We start from the raw sequence: 19044 nt of genomic DNA on the forward strand, positions 1-19044 counted from the left end.
CGCCCGTATGCTCACTCTGAGAGTACTCCTCTCCCATCTGCGGAGGGTACTCTTCATCCCAGTCCACCACGTCGTCGTCCGTCAGCACCACCACGTGACACTCCCGCTCCCCGCTCTGGGCGCTCGCCACCATCAGCGGCAGCACCATCTCCTCCAGGTAGAACTCAAACTGCCTCCGGGCGCCATCGTTGGACAGCTCGTGCATCAGTGCACCTTAGAGACAGACAGACAGGAAGTGGAACAGGAGTCAGAGGTCACAGGAAAAAGGGAGAATGGGAAATATAGATAGATAGATAGAGAGAGAGAGAGAGACAGACAGACAGAGAGAGACAGACAGACAGACAGAGAGAGAGAGACAGAGCAATGCGTCCACATGTCAATCAATGGCTGTAGCAGTCAGTGTCAGAGTGACCCACATTGTGTCAGCTCTGCTCTGCGCTGCGATGTGACTAGCATCAAACCTCACAGCTAATACTGACCTACTTACAGAACAAGGCTGACTGTTCCTCCTACCCACACTGGCTGCACGGACACACACACACACACAGATATAGACACACACACAGACACAGAGACAGACACAAACACACACACAGATACAAACACACACACAGACAGACACACACACACACAGACACACACACAGATACAGACACAGACACACACACACACACATACAGACATGCAGATACAGACATAGACACAGACAGATACATGCGCACACACACATACACACACAGACAGACAGACAGACAGACAGACAGACAGACAGATACAGACACACACCATTTCAAAGGCTACTCGTCACATCATTATGCTTGAAACATCACAGCGAGCGATCGTCAGCCTTCCAAGCCAAAGCCTACCAAGCCAAAGCCTACCAAGCCAAAGCCTACCAAGCCAAAGCCTACCAAGCCAAAGCCTACCAAGCCAAAGCCTACCAAGCCAAAGCCTTCCAAGCCAAAGCCTACCAAGCCAAAGCCTACCAAGCCAAAGCCTACCAAGCCAAAGCCTACCAAGCCAAAGCCTACCAAGCCAAGAGAAAGCTGAGGAAAAAGGCTTCATCTCCACTAGTACAGCTCTGTCAACCACACAGGGCTCATCACACACGCAACGCCCATGGAGCCCTCAGAGCAGCAGGGGGAAGGGCTACGACAGCCTTAGAGCAGACATCTCCACCACCAGCGGAGGCAAGAAACCGGGGCGACGACGGGCTCACTGTCACGCACGGAACGGGAACAGAGGAACGGGAACAGAGGAACGGGAACAGAGGAACGGCATCAAACACGTTTCCTCCTTCCGTTCCGCGCTTGACAAGGAGCCAGTCCTCTTCCCATTTCTACCTCCTCCGCCACCAACCCCCTCCTCCCTCCTCCTCCTCCTCCCCCCCCCCCCCCCCTCCCTCCTCCTCCTCCCCCCCTCCCCCCTTGTGGCCACCACTACTTACTGAGGTCTCTGCACTTGATGGTGGAGCAGTCGAAGGAGATGCAGAGGTAGTCACATGCTTCCCTCAGCTCGGGGATGGAGATGCCGTCGGGACAGCGGATTATCCCTGATTTGTAGTAATCCTGCCATTTAACACACACACACACACACACACACACACACACACACACACACACACACAGGCAGAGGGGAGGGGGGGGGGGGGGAAGGGGGACAAACAGGCAGCCATTACTGACGCTGCTGTTGCTGCTCACTGCTGCTCACAAATCCCTCCCTCCCTCCCTCCCTCCCTCCCTCGTCGTCAACAAAAGCAAATGGCAGCGACGTCAGTACGCCCGCCGCCACCCCGCCCCCCCCCACCACACACACACACACACTCCCGTCATCAACAGCACACACCCCCCCCCCCACACACACACACACCTCCCCCACCTCCACTGATCCATACACAGCCAGTGAAACATGGAGATGGTTCAAGAATAATGCTGAATAATGAATAATGAAAGAAAGAAAGAGAGAGAGAGAGAGAGAGGGAGGGAGGGAGAGAGAGAGAGAGAGAGAGGGAGAAAGGAGGAGAGATGCAGAGAGCAGCGCAGCAGCTGGCTGTTCCCCAGGCTGCAGAGTCAAACATGGCTGTGTGTGTGTGTGTGTGTGTGTGTGTGTGGCTCTGTACAGAATGCTAATACACTAGCTGCTACCCTCTTCCTCTCTCTGTTGTTTTGGTCTGCCGCTCCATTCTCCTTTGACGCTCAGAGCTCGCTGTGTGTGTGTGTGTGTGTGTGTGTCTCTATTTCTCCATCTCTCTCGGGGACTTGTAGCGGCAGATTCTTCATTCTGCTGTTCCGTTTCCAAATGTAACCCTACCGTTTCCCGCCACTTGTGTTTACTACAGGATATTATTCATATTATTTGCAACCGCTGTTTATTTTTCTGCAGCCGTTGCTTCTGAATCGAGGTTTTAAGCTTTTTCAATGTTTTGTTTATCTTTGGGGGCAAAGTGAACCTGGACCAAGAGTAGGGGGGCATTGTGTACCCCCCCCCCCCCCGATCAATGTTGTTTGAGACCAGGCCAACACACACAGGGAAGACGGAGGCCATGGACCTCCACTGCTCAAGTCATTTGTTCGTGGCGTCGTGAGGTTCTCTAGAACCACTATTGTCAAAGTGGGGATCGATCTAGGGGGGTACGCAAACTAAATCTGTGATTTCCCTTCCCAAACAGGCCTGTTGAATAGCCAACTGCAGTCTCAGTACCAAAAATAAATGCATGCACCCTATCCAACAGAATAATATTATCACAATGTCTAATATGTCAGGGATAATGTTCATAGAATATCAATTAGGCTACAAAATAACCAACAGGGGGTACATGACTGTTAAAAGTTTGGGAACCACTGCTCTAGAATACTCTCTGTGGACTGACTGGAGACGTGGGATGGTGTAAAGATATCTGGTGCTGGAATAATGCACTGCTTAAAAAGAGCTAAATAAAAAAAACATTCAGAAGTCTCCTTCTCTCTCTGCTCTTTACAGCGGGACCGTGGTTCGACACGGACAAGCCCTGATGAGCCATGAAATCAAACACAACGTTGCCTTCAGCTTGTTCAGAGACACTGATATTTGTCTTTCTCTACCCTGAAGCATAAACACACAGATACCACTAGGACGCTGTACGACCCCGTTAGCACTGATATCTGACACACACACACACACACACACACACACACACACACACACACACACACACACACACACACACACACACACACACACACACACACACGATCAGATCAGATCGCTACCTTGTTTGTTGTCCTGCCTCTGTCTCTGGAGAGGGAAGTGAGCGACGCAGGAGCAGACCCACCAATGAAAAGCACTAGCATGTTGTACAGCATTAGTAGCTGATCCCTGCTAAGTCTGTCTTATGTAACACACTGCCTACAACTGCACACAGATTATCTGCTGGCTGCCTTTCCCCACGTCTGTCCAATATGCTCGCCGGCCAACCAGATGGGCTGAAACCACAACACTGACAACCTCTCAGAGGTGTGAACAAACAAGCTGCTGTTTTAAGTCGCTACGAGACACATGAGAGTATATGAGAGCACATACTAATGTAACACAAGCCTTTTAACTCATTCAGTGCCGAGGGTGAATAAAGTCGCCCAAATTGTCAACATTCTAGAGTGCCAAGGATGGCTTTATTTCACCAGAAATGCATAAATGATGACATTTCATTTTATAGCCAATCAGAGTGTTGTTGCTAGGTAAACACCACATAGAACACTTGGCAATCCAGGTGGTGAGTGTTCCGGAATGCTTTGGCAGTTGGTGGGTTAATGACATGGAGATATGACGTTTCACTAGGCGCACTCATAACAATGATGGGAATTACTCAATTCATCGACCCCTATGATTTGGCCCCTTTGGCAGAGCCTTTAAAAGCGCAAATTGAATAACGACATTCATTTGATACCGTGAAACTTGATCGGGGAGCCTGTTTAAGACAGACGACCACTATCTGTTCTCCCTCAGACATGCCTGAACACACATTAGAAGGCCTGGCTGGATATAGAATCCCGAAGAGAAGAGCTTCTACATTCCACTCATGAATATTAATGAGCTGGCATAGATTAATCCTTCTCGCCGTCAATATGAGCCGGTCCGCGGGGACACCCGGGGAGGAACTCTGGAATAATGAGACCCATCAACCTGAACCAGATCACCTTAACAGGCACAGGGAGCTGAGAGACGCTGCTGATGTCTGTCTCACTGAGAAGAATGACGCCTGCCAACATGAGTCACTGTGTATGGAGCAGGATATGAGGGTAGAGAGTAGTCTATGAGGGTAGAGAGTAGTCTATAAGAGTAGTCTATAAGGGTAGGGAGTAGTCTATGAGGGTAGAGAGTAGTCTATAAGAGTAGTCTATGAGGGTAGAGAGTAGTCTATGAGGGTAGAGGGTAGTCTATAAGGGTAGGGAGGAGTCTATAAGGGTAGAGAGTAGTCTATAAGAGTAGTCTATGAGGGTAGAGAGTAGTCTATGAGGGTAGAGGGTAGTCTATAAGGGTAGGGAGGAGTCTATAAGGGTAGAGAGTAGTCTATAAGAGTAGTCTATAAGGGTAGAGAGTAGTCTATGAGGGTAGAGAGTAGTCTATGAGGGTAGAGGGTAGTCTATAAGGGTAGGGAGGAGTCTATAAGGGTAGAGAGTAGTCTATAAGGGTAGAGAGTAGTCTATGAGGGTAGAGAGTAGTCTATGAGGGTAGAGGGTAGTCTATAAGGGTAGGGAGGAGTCTATAAGGGTAGAGAGTAGTCTATAAGAGTAGTCTATACGGGTAGAGAGTAGTCTATGAGGGTAGAGAATAGTCTATAAGTGTAGGGAGGAGTCTATAAGGGTAGAGAGTAGTCTATGAGGGTAGAGAGTAGTCTATAAGGGTAGGGAGGAGTCTATAAGGGTAGAGAGTAGTCTATGAGGGTAGAGAGTAGTCTATGAGGGTAGTCTATGAGGGTAGAGAGTAGTCTATGAGGGTAGTCTATAAGGGTAGAGAGTAGTCTATGAGGGTAGTCTATGAGGGTAGAGAGTAGTCTATGAGGGTAGTCTATAAGGGTAGAGAGTAGTCTATGAGGGTAGTCTATAAGGGTAGAGAGTAGTCTATGAGGGTAGTCTATGAGGGTAGAGAGTAGTCTATGAGGGTAGTCTATAAGGGTAGAGAGGAGTCTATAAGGATATCAGACCAGAGCATATACGATAATGCTATAAGCACATACGATCAGAAAGCTATTAGGATATACACTCACTGAACACTTTATTAAGAACACCTTCTCATGGTGGAGGTGGTGTTATGGTGTGGGGAATGTTTTCTTGGCACACTTTGGGCCCGTTAATATCAGTCAATCATCACTTGAATGGCACAGCCTATTTGAGTATTGTTGCTGACCATGTGCATCCCTTCATGGCCACAATTTACCCATCTTCTAATGGCTACTTCCAGCATGATAATGCACCATGTCACAAAGCAAAAGTCGTCTCAAACTGGTTTCATGAACATGACAATGAGTTCAGTGTTCTTCAGTGGCCTTCCCAGTCACCGGATCTGAATCCAATAGAACACCTTTTGGGATGTGGTAGAACGGGAGATTCACAGGTTGAAAGTGCACCTGAAAAATCTGCAGGAATTGTGTGATGCAATCATGTCATCATGGACCAGAATCTCAAAGGAATGTTTCCAACATCTTGTGGAATCAATGCCACGAAGAATTGAGGGTGTTTTGAGAACAAAGGGAGGCCCTACCCAGTATTAGTATAGTGTTCCTAATAAAGGTGTAATAAAGGGAGTATTACCCAGTATTAGTATAGTGTTGTAATAAAGGTGTAATAAAGGGAGTATTACCCAGTATTAGTATAGTGTTGTAATAAAGGTGTAATAAAGGGAGTATTACCCAGTATTAGTATAATGTTCCTGATAAAGTGCTCGGTGAGGGTAGTACAAGGCAATAAGACCAAAGTAGCCAGAATGGAAGATAGACTGAGTGAGTGTACAAGATCAGCCTGCCCTACAAAGTCATGAGGATACACTCCAAGTACACAAGACCACAAAGTAGCCCATCTTACCAGGATGGCCCTGAACACAGTGGAGCTGATTCCTTCTGCCACCTCAAACTCTCCTTTCTCATTGGGCCTCGTGAAGTTGTAGTCCCGCCCAGATCCAAACATTCTACGAGAGAATAACACATTTGTTATTCATTCAGTTATTTCAGTTTTATTCAGCCAGGTGAGTCACAAATGCTAAGGCGTGCAGTCCTACCTGCCCAGCATGGTGTTGGGCTGGGCCGTGAAGATGGCAGGGTCCACTATGAAGCGGGTGTTGTCCACGATGAGGGTGACCCTCTCGGCCGTCCTGATGCTGCGCAGCCCCCCTTCCTTGGCGTTCTCGTAGACGTAGATCATGTCGCCGGGTCCGTGGGCCAGTCCCACCCCCACCCCCACCCCCACCCCGAGGGCCTTACAGTGGGCCTCAGAGCTGAACAAGCCCAGGCCACTGGTCCTGCTACCGCTGCTGCAGCTCAGGGCTAGGCCACCGGGGGCGCTGTTGGTCAGCATGGCCCTGGGGGGTCGGGGGCTGGACGGCCGCGAGGAAGAGGAGGCCGCCTCCCGTTCACGATCTGCAGGGGGGAGAGAGGGAGGAGGAGGAGGACGGGGAGGAGGGCAGAGAAACAGAGGCTCCACACTTTATTTCCTTAAGTGAACACTTGTACTTTACTTTTCCCTCGTTTCCCTACATGGGTTGAAAAGCAGAGGATTAGCGTCCACAGAATCTCCTACACCAGTCAATCAGTCAATCCTTTATTAATCTGGGTGGGAGGGTGGAGTGCACATTTCAAGTACACACTCAAGAGCCTGTGGCAGGTGCCGGGGGAGGCCTGGTGGAGGTAGAAAACGGAGGCCGGGCTCAATGGATTTGGAATGGTATCAAACACGGAATTCCATGCATTTACAATGAACCCGTCCTACGATTTGTGCCTCTGCCGCCGATCCGCTGACACGGCTGTCTCTTCTCCCCGCAGCGCAACGCCGGTGGGGTGGAGGGATGGAGAGATGGAGACAGGACTCATTGACTACGCTTCGGTAATTGAAAGCGTTCATAAGAGCATGAATCCTCTCCCTTCAAGAGCCATTACTCAACCTCTCCACCGTAGATACTTAAAAGTCGTTCAGCCATTGGCTGGATTCCCCGGGAGAGAGAGAGAGAGAGAGAGAGAGAGAGAGAGAGACAGAGACAGAGACAGAGAGAGACAGAGAGAGAGACAGAGACACAGAGACAGAGACAGAGAGAGAGAGAGAGAGAGAGAGACAGAGAGAGAGAGAGAGAGAGAGAGAGAGAGACAGAGAGAGGGAGAGAGAGAGAGCGAGTGGGCGACCGAGGGTCAGTGTGTATGACTATAGTGGGTGTCTCTCGTTGAACGGTTGATTGATCATTTAACCGATTGATTGACTGATTGATCGTTTGGATTTGTGTAGCGTTCCCCCCCCCCGCGCCCCCCCCGACACTCAAAGCGGTTAGAGGTAGAGGCTTTCAGATCATTTAGACGTTTGGATGAATGTTTTCGGAGAGCTCTGGTTGGGTCTCTGAACCCACGGGGCTGCCAGGGTGCTGAACCTGACGGCCGTGCTTGGACATGGGAGCCTCAGAGGAGGAGCAACCAGGCCTAGTTATGCCAGTAATATATCATAGCAAGGGAGGCTGGTGGAGGTAGAAATCGGAGGACGGGCTCATTGTAACGCATGGAACGGAATGTGTTATAATTCAGGGGAGGCTGGTGGAGACAGAAACCGGAGGTTTCACACGTGTTTGATGCCATTCCTCATTGCATTCCATGCATTACAATGAGCCCGTCCTCCGATTTCTACCTCCACCGGACTCCCCTGTATCATAGCATGTATCATAGTCACCCAGTCAGATAATATCATGTATCAGGCCTTATGGGGCACAGTAACTAAACAGGCACAGAAATGTCTTCAAGGGATTGAAGCCACATGAGAGCATTAAAGGTAATGCTAGGTACAACTATAGAAGTAGAATTCACTCGATTCACTAGCAAATCATCAAAGATGGCCGACTGCCTTGTACACCCACCATGGAAGGTGGATTTGAATGGGAGTGTCTGTTCTATTCATTTTATATCTATGCTGAAACAATACTCACCAGTGTGCTGTCTGGTGGGCGAGGTCACGTTCCTAATGCAGGGGGTCAGCTGACCTTCACCCCTGTCGTGGGAGGAGTCTCGTGAGCGGTCGCTGGAGCGTCGGCGGTCCCGGGAGCGTTCGAGGCCTCCGCAGGCGCCATGCATGCTCATGTTGACCACCAGGTCGGTCTCCAGGTGGGACACACGGGGCTGGGCACTGTGGGAGGGGAGAAGATGAGATACATGCACAACACATATATATCTCTCTCTCTCTCTCTCTCTCTCTCTCCCTCTCCCTCTCTCTCTCTCCCTGTCTCTGTGTCTGTCTGTCTGTCTGTCTGTCTCTCTGTCTGTCTCTCCCCCCTCTCTCTCTCTGTCTGTCTCTCTCTCTCTCTCTCTCTCTGTCTGTCTCTCTCTCTCTGTCTCTCTGTCTCTCTCTCTCTCTCTCTCTCTCTCTCTGTCTCTCTGTCTCTCTGTCTCTCTCTCTCTCTCTCTCTCTCTCTCTCTCTCTCTCTCTCTCTCTCTCTCTCTCTCTCTCTCTCTCTCTGTCTCTCTCTCTCTCTCTCTCTGTCTGTCTCTCTCTCTCTCTCTCTCTCTGTCTGTCTGTCTCTCCCCCCTCTCTCTGTCTCTCTCTCTCTCGCTCTCTGTCTGTCTGTCTCTCCCCCCTCTCTGTCTCTCTCTCTCTCGCTCTCTCTGTCTCTAACATTTTGCATTCTTCACTCTCTCTCACACACACACTCTCTCTCTCTCTCTGCAGAGAAGTCAGTAAAAAGCCTGCAGTATACCCATCTGAATCTCTGCAGAGAAGTCAGTAAAAAGCCTGCAGTATACCCATCTGAATCTCCATCAGTAAAAGCCTGCAGTATACCCATCTGAATCTCCATCAGTAAAAGCCTGCAGTATACCCATCTGAATCTCCATCAGCAGAAAGACGGCCAAGGCAACACTGCTGCTGCTGCCTAGGCCTGGCTATAGCCCTACCCCGGCTACAGCCCTACCCCGGCTACAGCCCTACCCCGGCTACAGCCCTACCCTGGAAACCCATTAGGGAGTGAATCCACGTGAAACAATCCAAAGACACCCCACTTAACTACTGGACAACAAATAAATCGTCTCCAAGACCTATCCCTCCTTTCGGAGTGTCCTTGGAGCATTACAACGGAAATATAGAACCCCATCGACAGAATGCACGCCAAATGCACTTCTGATGGAACTGGCTCTCCGAAATAGCAACCTAAAGTACCACTATCGCCGTCTCTTTAAATCCTCCCCCCCCCCCCCCCCCCCCAAAAAAAAAAGTTGCGGTTACGTAAACTCAGTGAGCACCATCCCAACCACTCTATTTCCCACTTCACGGGAGGAACGTCGGCAGCGGGGGGAGACATTTAGAGAGGGGGAGAAGAGGAGGAGGAGGAGGAGGAGGAGGAGGAGGAGATCAACAATCCACATGAGAGCCATTCTTTTATCTGCAGTGTCATGAAAGCTACCTCTGAAAGCGACGCAGAGTCGGAGAGGGAGTAAACCGCCCGTTCTAAATGAACCTGTCCGCACGAGGGGAGATCTGAACCCGTCTGCACGAGGGAGATCTGAACCCGTCCGCGTGAGAGGAGATCTGAACCTGTCTGAACCCGGGAGATCTGAACCCGTCTGCACGAGAGGAGATCTGAACCTGTCTGCACAAGAGGAGATCTGAACCTGTCTGCACGAGAGGAGATCTGAACCTGTCCGCATGAGGGGAGATCTGAACCTGTCTGAACCCGGGAGATCTGAACCTGTCTGAACCCGGGAGATCTGAACCTGTCTGAACCCGGGAGATCTGAACCTGTCTGAACCCGGGAGATCTGAACCTGTCTGCACGAGGGGAGATCTGAACCTGTCTGCACCCGGGAGATCTGAACCTGTCTGAACCCAGGAGATCTGAACCTGTCCGCACGAGAGGAGATCTGAACCTGTCCGCATGAGAGGAGATCTGAACCCGTCCGCGTGAGAGGAGATCTGAACCTGTCTGAACCCGGGAGATCTGAACCCGTCCGCGTGAGAGGAGATCTGAACCTGTCTGAACCCGGGAGATCTGAACCCGTCCGCGTGAGAGGAGATCTGAACCTGTCTGCATGAGGGGAGATCTGTCATCACCTGCAGCCTCTTTCCCTCTGAGAGCTCTCCCTGCTCTCTGTCTGGTCAGCTTGCGTCTAGCGAGTTGGCCTAGGCCTGGGTGCTCCATCTTAATGAGAATGAACCACAGTCCTAGGTGAACCCACCCACATGATGGCAGATCTGCTACCAGCTGCAGCCTCGGTAGGCCTACCTCTGAATGCCGCCCTTCCCCACGGTCTCCCTCCGGTTGGCGCGCGGCGGGTCTGTGTCAGTACGCCCAGATGAGCCCATCCACATGAGAGCAGATCTGTTATCTGCTGTGGCCTCTTCACCCGTGAGAGCTCTGCCAGTCAGGGAGAGGATGAACCACCCCCGTTCTAAACTAACCCATCCGCGTGAGAGCAGATCCGTTATCAGCTCAGCTGCAGCCTCTGAAAGCTGTCCTGCTGTCTTGCTTTGTCTGGCCGGCCTGCTGAGTGAGCCGGTCTGTGTAATCAAGACTATGGATTATGAAACATGATGACGATGAAGTGGGTGCCCTTGGAGGGAATCATGGGCTGGAGCACAAAGAGAGGGGGAGGCTAGTCTGAAGACATGGGGGAGAGACAGAGACAGAGAGGAGGGGGAGAGACAGAGGAGGAGGGGAGAGACAGAGAGGAGGGGAGGGGAGGGGAGAGACAGAGATGAGGGGGAGACAGAGAGGAGGGGGAGGAGACAGAGAGGAGGGTGAGAGAGAGAGGAGGGTGAGACAGAGGAGGAAGGGAGAGACAGAGGGGGAAGGGAGAGAGAGAGAGGAGGGTGAGAGACAGAGAGGAGGAGGGGGAGACAGAGAGGAGGAGAGGGAGAGACAGAGAGGAGGGGAGGGAGAGACAGAGAGGAGGGGAGGGAGAGACAGAGAGGAGGAGGGGGAGAGCCAGAGAGGAGAGGGGGAGAGACAGAGAGGAGGAGGGGGAGAGCCAGAGAGGAGAGGGGGAGAGACAGAGAGGGGAGGGGGAGAGAGAGAGAGGTAGGCTGGGAAGGAGGGGTAGAGAAAGAGAGGAGGGGAGAGAAAGAGAGGAGGGGAGAGAAAGAGAGGTAAAGACTGAGGGAGAGGAGGGGAGAGAAAGAGAGGAGGGGAGAGAAAGAGAGGTAAAGACTGAGGGAGAGGAGGGGAGAGAAAGAGAGGAGGGGAGAGAAAGAGAGGAGGGGAGAGAAAGAGAAGTAAAGACTGAGGGAGAGGAGGGGAGAGAAAGAGAGGAGGGGAGAGAAAGAGAGGAGGGGAGAGAAAGAGAGGTAAAGGCTGAGGGAGAGGAGGTAAACACAACCGACCGCCTTCATTGTTCTTCCAGAGGAGGACGTGCGCCTCATTAATGCTTCCCCCATTCAAAACTGGACCCATTCAACCGTTAACAGGGCCCGCCCGCCGCCGCCGCCGCCGCCTCCTCCTCCTCCTCCTCCTCCTCCTCCTCCGCCGCCGCCTCCTCCTCCTCTACCACCACCGTCACTGATAAGAGTCAGAGAGAACCCACTGACCTAGCTTAGCCTATTGCCTAGCGACTGACTGCCTGCCTGCCTGCCTGCCCTGGACTACCCGCCCGGCGCCTACTGCCTGCCTGCCCCCACCCTACCGCCTGCCCGCCCGCCTGCCTGCCTGCCTGCCCCCACCCTACCGCCTGCCCGCCCGCCTGCCTGCCTGCCCCCACCCTACCACCTGCCCGCCCGCCCGCCCGCCCCCACCCTACCGCCTGCGCCTGCCTGCCCACCCTAGCGCCTGCCTGCCTGCCCCCACCCTACCGCCTGCCTGCCTACCTGCCTGCCCCCACCCAACCACCTGCCTGCCCCCACCCTACCGGATGGTGACTCAGGGTAGACACACATGATCCCATTGCCCTTGAAAACAGAGACAAAACATATTGATCATATCCAGTACATGACGAAATGATACTCTGCGTTCTGGCGCAATGACACCATGATTTAATGGATCGCAAAAAAAGAAGTACATTCCGGTCGATAGTCCTAGACCTTCATCTGGGTTTCAGCCTATACATGACATTATTCTTTACAGTCCATTTTCAAAGCTAAAACGTGTTCTTCTAAACCCGTGTTACATCACAAACCGAAAGGCCTACACAGCCTTTGTGCGTGTCCACAGAGCCTGCAGCCTCACTGCTGTGAGTGAGTTGTGTACATGTTGGCAGAGGCTGAATGGATGCTAATGAGTAGTAGTGGTGGTGGTGGTGGTGGTGGTGGGGGGGGTGGTGGTGGGGGGGGGGGGGGGGGGCAGGCTGTGATTGACCTATGCAGGTCATGTCAGAGGCAGGCCTGTCCAGGGCTCAGGCTGAGGGCTCTCCCTCCCTCCCTCTCTCCCTCCCTCCCTCCCTCTCTCCCTCCCTCCCTCCCTCCCTCCCTCCTTGCTCTGTGGGTTCCCTGCTCTTTGTGCTTGCCCTCATTACTGCACCAGCATGGAAGACCTGCATCCAGGCATGTAAACAACAAACAACAAGTACATTCATTCAAATCCCTCATGTCAAGTAGATAATTCAGCCATTTACCAGACGCTGCGATCCAGAGGGAGTTGCAGTGCTGCGTGAGCGCGTAGCCTACACTTTCTGTATGGTTGGTCCCTACGAGAATCGAACCAACAACCTTGACGGTGGAGCATCATGCTGCATCAACTGAGCCGCAGAGGACCAGTAGATATGGAATAAAATACACTGTGGGACTACGGCTCTTGAGAGCCAATCACAGCTCTTAATGGATCTGTTCCGTGAGCCACTAGCCTATAGGAGCGGATATGAGAGGACTGATTTGGAGAGGACTGATTTGACTTCTCCTCAGGTTGGTAAATGAGTGTCGAGCATCTGGGAATGGAATGAGGAATGGTATCAAACACGTGTTTGATACCATTCCTCATTCCATGTGTAGGCACTGCAATGAGCCCGTCCTCTGATTTCTACCTCCACCAGCCTCCTGTGGGGTTGAGACACTGGACAGCAGGATGGATGTCCTTGAAGGTGGGGTCAGCAGGTGCAGCAGCAGCAGCAGCAGCAGCAGCAGCAGCAGCAGCGGGTGTGGGGTAACCTCGTCTCCCCTCATTGCATTCAGAAGTAAGCTGACATTCAGGTGAGCTGACACACGACGCTTGTCAATACCCCTCCTTTAACCTCTCATCCAGGCCGACAACTGGCTCTGTTGGAACCCTTGCTACTGTGAACAGTAGAACATCAAACATGTAACCTATGATTTTGGTGTCCGGGTTTTTCTACATTTACAGACACAAAACCAATCTTCCAGCCAATGCACAAACCAGGCAGGGTGCCAGCTAACAAATGATCAGTGGAAGCAAATAGAGCACCTCTCCTCTTTCATGCTGCAACGCTAATCTCGTCAAAGAATTAAGACAAAAATGTGTACCATAGCCCCTACACTTTCCATACCCTTACAAAAATGTGTATCCCCAAGTCACCTCCCTGAAACGATGGCTACTTGGAAGCAAGCTGCAAGGTGTCAAATATTCAATTTAGCTTAATAATATCACACGGTCTGGGACTAGTGACAAAGGCAACAAAACGCACAGACAGAATGCACCGGTGTTAAAAATACACCGTGTCTGATAAACGCAGCAGCATGAGTTCCGTTACTTAAAGAAAGGGGGTCCCAGCACATCCATAATTTAGAGCACGGCCGACACCGCTCCTCGGATGTTAAACAGCGACAATGTGAGCTTTTATCCTCTATAAAGGTACACCATCAGCCTGCGTGTTAGATAAGACCCCCCCCCCCGAAAACCAAACCAGACACCTCCTTCAACACAGACTCTCGTCGCAATCTCTCCGTATCAAGAATAATCATTTCATTGTTTGATTTTTTTTTTTTTAATTAATAATTAAAAAGACCGTTAAAAAAGACCGTTGGACAAATATTTTCAAAATGTAACGGTCGGGAATCGAGACATTCCATAACGGGGATAGAAAGGGAGGTATGTGGGATGCAGCGCACACCTACCCGTCTCTATCGCACGGCAAATGAAAGACAAAGCAGCAGGGGATGAGCTGCGGGATGAGAGCACAAAAGACGTGCACTCCTCCGAGCAATGCAGGCTTGCCAGCCGGTTTAGCATCCTTGGGCATTACTTTCGAACTTCAGCATTATTTCGCCAAGACTCCTGTTCAACTTGCTAGCTCCAAAACTTCCAGCTCCAAAAAGAAATAAATCCTATTTCAATGGACGCGATCGCATTCGCACCGATTCGGGGGGGAAACAAAGGCGAGACGAAACGGGACGGGAGGCGCAGGGACCAGTCATTCGGTTCAGACAGAGAGACCCGTAGATATGAATGGCTGGGCTTTTTTTTCTTTTTTTTCTCCTCCACACTGAGTCAGACACGCACGGAGCAGCCCATCTGACGTAGGCCGACCTCCCGGTCGACGGTCCCGACTCGAGGGTCCCGGTATCAGCACGCCCGGCTCGGCTGATGAAATAGGTGGCGGATGAAGGACGTCATAACGTAAAAGCACCTCTTATCTTGACTTTGAGACATTCTGTGTTATGAAACACATGGCTAACATTCAAATCTATTTGTGATTAAGAATAAAATATGCTTACAATGCAATCTAGAGTGTGATTTTTTTTTTTTTACATTTCTTTAGGAAAGACGATTACAATGTTTGAAGTCACTGTGAAATGGTTTTAGGGCGCGTCTCTTGTCGGGGAATACCGCCATACATACACTGTATTGTACAGATGAGGTGTTACACCATAATATACCTGTGTTACACAACCCCCCCCCCCATGAATTAACAATGATGGTGGCTTTCATGGGGATCATTACCTTTAGTAATGTTATATCATTACCGCACTTAGACAGCAATTCAATTTACACAATCACACTTGTAATTCAGTAATTCAGTTAGTTGCCAACCGCCCACTGACACACCCTTACCTCCACACCCTCAAACAGGATAAGCCAGACCCATTTAGAGACTGGCCTAGCCGGTGTAAGGTAATCCACTGATGACGCTCAATAAAATCACCAAAACACTACTTCCCAAAAACATTTACTAGTGATTGCCATAGTATTGAAATTGTATTGAAATTGTCTAGGCTGCCCAACCACTGCAAGGGCACCCTGCCTTTGCTTCAGTTGAATGGTTCAAATGTCAAACCTGCACATACCTCCACCCTCCCTGCCCAGTTTATGGGGTAAAATAAGCCTTCAGTAGACACAGAGGAGTAAAGAAGAAAAACACCTTTAAAATTGATGCCGCAAGCAATGATCAACAACTTTAGCATTAGGCTATGCAATTACATGGAATGGCCTCAACGTTTGCTTGGATCCAGCAGACCATCTGAATTGGATATACGTGTACAACTGAGAAGAGAAGGCGTTCTGAATCTGACTTCAAGATTAGAGAAGGCGTTCTGAATCTGACTTCAAGAGAAGAGAAGGCTTTCTGAATCTGACTTCAAGAGAAGAGAAGGCGTTCTCAATCTGACTCCAAGATCAGAGAAGGCGTTCTCAATCTGACTTCAAGATCAGAGAAGGCGTTCTCAATCTGACTCCAAGATCAGAGAAGGCGTTCTCAATCTGACTTCAAGAGAAGAGAAGGCGTTCTTAATCTGACTTAATTATGCAAAGAAGTCAAATGAAGTCAGATTGAGAACGCTTTCTCTTCTAAATCATACACGTATGGCTACATCTGTATCCTCATTAACTATCCTTCTGCATAGCTAAGATATTCAACAATCATGTATTGTTAACTAAGCTACTCTACACAGGTGGGGGGGGGGGGGTTGTCTTAATTTGATCACCTTGAGTATCTCTGAGGTTTACGATCGCAGTTGTCAGTGTCGCTGGAGTGGTCATCTAAATGTGGACTTTCAGCCATCACAGGTCAGACTCAGACAAGCAGAGGTAGCAACAGTCGATATGTCCTCAACGTTCATTGGTGCATTCATGCCCTGCAAATATAAAAACACGCAGGCTAGCTTCACCTTCCTTCTATAGTCACATCGTTCAAGAATGTAAAAGAAAGGTGTCGTTTGAAAAAAGGCCAATTACTTTGCTAGACGAAACAGTTGTGTGCAAGTTTAATAACTTACTTTAATAGCAATTACATAAACGAAGTGCAGCTACACCAAGTGTCGGCAGATATATCCACCAAAACAAAGAAACAATTAGGCCTAGTTTGCGATTTTAAACGGTAGCTTGCGGCGGTACTAACGTTAGACATCTAGCCGTCAAGCTATTATAACATTAACTTAATTTGACACATTCGCTTGATTGTTAATTACTTGTAAAGACAGATACCTATGCAACTCACGCGAGCTAATGATATAAGCGAGCTAGCGGGCTGACCGCTAGCAGCAACGACGACGTTGAACTTGCTTACTTACCTCCTTGGGTTAAAGTTACATTCCTTATCGGAGTTGTATCCAGTAGTTAAATTGAACAAATATCTAAGTGAAATATCTAGATCGCTGACGGGCCGATTGTCAATATGCGGGAGTCATTGTTAGCCCAGACAGACAGCTAGCTGGCTAGCTAGCAACGCGATCCTTGTTGTGACTGACGCGACGACGGACGTCTGACTTCTCTGAGCTCCAATAGCGGCGCTCCGCTCGCACACTTCCGGCCAATGGAAATGCATCCAAAAACGATAAAGGAACCATAAATTATCTGTAACTATATCTGGGAATAAACATGTAATCCTCTCAATGTATTATTTGTGTTTTTAAGGGTTTTGTAATTGTTTTAATATTCAACGTACTGGCCACATCGCGAGAGCGTAGCCAGCCCAACCACGCTACCATGGAAACCACCGAAGGGGTGCGACAGTAACCAATCACGTCGCTTCTCAGATGGAAACTATACTTGGAACTTTCAACATGATTGACACATTGCGTCAGACAGCAAAGGATACAAATAAACATTGTCGAAAGAAGGAAAAGATACATTGTATCTTCACTTGATCATAATAATGCACGTTTCATGGCCAACCGTTTAACATTTACTGCAAAAATAATCATGTAGACTTTCAAATATTTTACTTGTTCAATGTTAAAATATATTTGTTGATCACTTTGTTCACAACAAAACAATACTTTTTCGGCATTTCTAAAATCGATTTTATTTACTTGATATCAAAAATATATGTGGCTAAAGTTACATTCTAGCCTACCGTTAAAGTGCACAATACCTCCTCAGGTAAAGCTGTGGTTGACATTAGCCTCACTGCAATGATCCCTATAGCCATGAATATACGAAGCATAATACATGCAGAAATTACACTGTTGAGTCCACTAGTGCAGCTACGCAGGGAGACAGGTTCTATATCATATACTGCATAACAATTACTATGGCACATTATAGTACACGAAAATACAGACATTCGCTTTCTCTTTGTGGACTTACAATGTAGTCAATCAAATTAATAAACAATAACACTGGATTTTCCAAACAATAAAAACAATATTTTGGTCCTAAACTGTTTTTGCCATTCATTTGATTTGGCTAGATACTGTAAATAGCCTATCTTAATGATGAACACTAGGCTACTGAATAATAAATAAAAGTGCTTTAAGCATAATATTATGGACGCCTTGCCTCCTGACACATTATTTCTCCAATACATGTTCATAACCATATGCCCAATAAATAAATAAGATATGTTTAAATAAGAAGAAGAAGAAAAAAAAAAAAGTAATATCAAACGTGGTGTCGCACAAACGGCAAAACCGGCAAAACCTCACAATCTATAATTCACCGGGAGGCGAGGAGCTTTTCCAAAAGGTTCAAGAGGTATTCAACCTCTTGGGGAGTTAACTCTTCCAGCCCCGGCAGATCCTCGGGAAGAAGCCTCCTGGTCCTGCTCTTGTCCCCCTGAGCGAGGCCGTTCCTCAGCGAGGCTGTGTGGATGTCCCGCAGCTTCATCTGAAGCCAGTCCTGCCTCTCCTGCACGTGCTTGTGTTCTCCTAGGTTGTGCATAAATTGTACTTCACCCACCGATCTCTTCCTTTAGAGTACAGAATAGATCATACAACTGTTAGTTCACAGGAGATATATTGTCATTATAACCTATTTTGCCGGCATATGAAAGTGATCAAACCCTAACCCTAGTGCATTTATAATCCATATCCAATTATGTTAATGCTACAATACAGTATGGGTGGACATAATGAAATTCCTGAAGTCATTTAAAGTTATTAAAGTTATGAAGTTATTTACAAACATCGTATTGGGGAGAAAAGTACCTCAGAGGTCGTCCATCGCAGTGCGTTGAATAGTATAAAATGCAGAGAGATATGAAAACAACTTTTATGTCCAAAGCTCTGGTGGAGAACATTTTGACGACCTGTCAAAAGAAAGAAGAAAAAAAAAATCTGTAGCCTAATACAATTGATTTACATTTGGTAAACATACATAGTTCAAATTACACTCATGTTAGAAATGTATATACAGACAAAATAGAGATAAGAAAGTTCCTTACCTCTGCAGTTGGACCAGCGAGAGTGTAGTGATGTTCTGTGATGTGGAGCTGTACAGGCCAGGGGTGTAAACCCGGTTTGTGGATCAGCCTATCGGTTAAGATTTAGTGTATGTCCCCCAAAGTTCCTTTTATAGCCCCTCGCCTGCCCATTGATGAGCCGCCTTCATTATTGGTGTTGATGTCACCCCCCCCCCCCCCCCCCCCGCCTTGATGGGCATAGGCATGCTCATGACAGCACCTCCGCTCGCTTCCAGCTTTCAGCACCTTTGAATAGGACTAATGGTAATTGCCCTGCATTTGAACCTTAGTGCTACACTGCTGGTCAAGATCATATATATTGAACATATATTCATT

At 49.0% G+C, this 19044-nt stretch overlaps 1 pseudogene across 1 annotated transcript in view; it reads right to left on the reverse strand.

Moving 5' to 3' along the window:
- Window positions 1-16754, reverse strand: part of LOC310802818 (BTB/POZ domain-containing protein 10-like) — an 18780-nt pseudogene extending 2026 nt beyond the window's left edge. Inside the window, exons 1-7 of the transcript XR_014555088.1 lie at window positions 16598-16754; window positions 16013-16162; window positions 8149-8345; window positions 6250-6607; window positions 6057-6159; window positions 1448-1568; window positions 16-213 (exon numbers count right to left, since the gene is read on the reverse strand). The product of XR_014555088.1 is annotated as a BTB/POZ domain-containing protein 10-like (transcript). The remainder of the gene's footprint in view (window positions 1-15; window positions 214-1447; window positions 1569-6056; window positions 6160-6249; window positions 6608-8148; window positions 8346-16012; window positions 16163-16597) is intronic.
- Window positions 16755-19044: the final 2290 nt, after the last annotated feature.

This window comes from Argentina silus, assembly GCF_951799395.1.
Source record: "Argentina silus genome assembly, chromosome: 3".
Classification (NCBI taxonomy): domain Eukaryota; kingdom Metazoa; phylum Chordata; class Actinopteri; order Argentiniformes; family Argentinidae; genus Argentina; species Argentina silus.